The sequence below is a fragment of the Theropithecus gelada genome, chromosome 4 (genome assembly GCF_003255815.1).
Source record: "Theropithecus gelada isolate Dixy chromosome 4, Tgel_1.0, whole genome shotgun sequence".
In the NCBI taxonomy this organism is placed as follows: domain Eukaryota; kingdom Metazoa; phylum Chordata; class Mammalia; order Primates; family Cercopithecidae; genus Theropithecus; species Theropithecus gelada.
In genome coordinates this window covers 5,948,842-5,951,833 of record NC_037671.1, presented here as the reverse complement: position 1 = coordinate 5,951,833, position 2,992 = coordinate 5,948,842, and positions in this window count along the sequence as shown.

The following is a 2,992-nucleotide window of genomic DNA, read 5'->3' as shown; positions in this document are numbered from 1 at the left end:
TGGTGGTGGTGGTGGTGATGTGGTAGTGTTGTGGTGGTTGTGGTAGTGATGGTGGTGGTAGTGGTGGTGGTGGTAGTGGTGGTGATGATGGTGGTGATGATGATGGTGGTGGTGGTGGTGATCTGGTAGTGTTGTGGTGGTTGTGGTAGTGGTGGTGGTGGTGTGGTGATGATGGTAGTGGTGGTGGTGATGGCGGTGGTGATGATGATGGTGGTGGTGGTGATGATGTAGTAGTGTTGTGGTGGTGGTGGTAGTGGTGATGGTGGTGGTGATGATGATGATGGTGGTGGTGGTGATGTAGTCATGTTGCGGTGATGGTGGTAGTAGTGGTGTGTATCTCTTTTCAATACTTCCCAAAAGAAATGTTTTATCCCTCCTTGATGTGCCCTGAGGAGGAAATTTACTTCCAAGCAGACACAATATCCAAACTGCAAGACCCACTGAGATGTGATGCATGATCCAGAGATTGGGGTTTGGGGAGGGGAGCTGAAGTCACCCTGAGGTCATTCAGAGAGTCTGAGAAGGAACTAAAACCTCAGTGTGCTCTACATCTGCTCCTCTACATCAGCCTCAGAGATGATCTAAGAGTACGGTAGATTTTCCATTTTATCACCGAAGTGATTGACATTAGATTGATAGCAATTTGAACAAAAATTACCTTAAGAGATCATCTCATTTGCCCTCCTTGGTTATGTAAGTAGGGAAACTGAGGATCAGAGAATTATCTAAGATCCCAGAACACTTTCTGTACAAATTGGGTCTTACACCCAGTGCTGACCTCACTGCAGCTGCATGGCTCAGGTTCTGTTGTATACAAAGCCACCTGAGGATCATGAAGAAGGGAAAGATGATTTCCCTGGCATCAAGGAAAACCTGAACGTGTGCCTAGGTCCCACTCAACTTTCCCAGATGGGTTGGGCACAGACATAGTGCCAGCCTTTTGTCTGTAATGAGGTCACTGACAGGTGATGTTGAATTGCCTGGTTTTAAAACACCACATACACAATGCTCTAATGCAAACATGGTTGCAAAAGGGAATATTCTACCAGGGGTTAGTTATTGTGGGAAAAAAAAAAAAAGTAGGAAATTAAGGAGGACTGGAGTGGCCCTTTTTTCAAATCCTCATTTTATTAAGATGCGGCTTGGCAAACTGCTATGAGGCTAATGTCTTTCTGGTGTGTAAAAGATGTCCTACTGAGAGGTCATGCTTTTCTAAATGCACATCAAGGTCGAGCCATTCCCTTGAAAAGAGACTCTTCCATACTTTTGTTTTTTAATAACCCTGCCTTCCTGCCTCCCCACCCCTCGTGTTTCTCTGCAGGTGTGCTTGCCCACACACAGTCAAAGAAGCTTATTTTGGTGCATTTCTGTTTCATTCAAAACATTTCACAGCCATTTTTCTGAGACAAAATTTGCATACCATAAAATTCACCACTTAAAAGACTATGAGTCGGTGGGTTTTAGTATATTCACAGAGTTGTGCAACTATCATCACCATCTAATTCCAGCATATTTTCGTCACCCAAAAAAGAAACCCCCATGCCTATTGTCAGTCACTTCCCATACCCCACTCCCCAGTCTTTCCCACCACTCCAAGCCTGGGAAATCACTACGCTTTCTGTTTTTATGGATTTGCCCATTCTGGACATTTCATATTAATGAAATCATTCTATCTGTGGTGCTTTGTGTCCGGCTGGGCTTTTTTTTCTTAGCATATGTTTTCAAGAGTCATTCATGTTGTAGCATGTATCAGTACTTCATTCTGTTATGGTTGAATAATACGCCATTGTATGGATAGACCATCTTTGTTTACTCATTCTTCTGTTGATGGATATTTGGGTTGTTTCCACTCTTTCACTATTAAGAATAATGCTGCGGGCCGGGCGCGGTGGCTCAAGCCTGTAATCCCAGCACTTTGGGAGGCCGAGACGGGCGGATCACGAGGTCAGGAGATCGAGACCATGCTGGCTAACACAGTGAAACCCCGTCTCTACTAAAAAATACAAAAAACTAGCCGGGCGAGGTGGCAGGCACCTGTAGTCCCAGCTACTCGGGAGGCTGAGGCAGGAGAATGGCGTAAACCCGGGAGGCGGAGCTTGCAGTGAGTTGAGATCCGGCCACTGCACTCCAGCCTGGGCGACAGAGTGAGACTCCATCTCAAAAAAAAAAAAAAGAATAATGCTGCGGCTGGGCACGGTGGCGCATGCCTGTAATCCCAGCACTTTGGGAGGCCAAGGCAGGAGGATAACTTGAGCCCAAGAGTTTCAGATCAGCCTGGATAACATAGGGAGGCCCCTGTCTCTACAGAAAATAATTTTTTAAAAAAATTCATCAGGTGTGGTGGCATATGCCTGTGTTCCCAGCTACTTGGGAGGCTGAAGTGGGAGAATCACTTGAGCCTGGAAGGTTGAGGCTGCAGTGAGCCATGATCACATCACTGCAGCCCAGCCTGGGCAACAGAGCCAGATCCCATCTCAGAAAAAAAGGATGGCCAGGCGCAGTGGCTCATGCCTGTAATCCCAGCACTTTGGGAGGCCGAGACGGATGGATCACGAGGTCAGGAGTTCAAGACCAGCCTGGCCAAGATGCTGAAACCCCATCTCTACTAAAAATACAAAAATTAGCCAGGCCTGGTGGTGGCACACACCTATAGTCCCAGCTACTCGGTAGGCTGAGGCAGAAGAATCGCTTGAACCTGGGTGGCAGAGGTGGCAGTGAGCCAAGATCACGCCACTGCACTCCAGCCTGGGTGACAGAGTGAGACTCTGTCAAAATAAGAAAGAAAGAAAGAAAGAGAGAGAAGAAAGAAAGAGAGAGAGAGAGAAAGAGAGAAAGAGAGAAGAAAGAGAGAAAGAGAGAAAGAGAGAAAGAAAGAGAAAGAAAAAAAGAAAGAAGGAAGGAAGGGAGGAAGGAGGGAAGGAAGGAAGGGAGGAAGGAAGGGAGGAAGGAAGGAAGGAAGGGAGGAAGGAAGGGAGGAAGGAAGGAGGGAAGG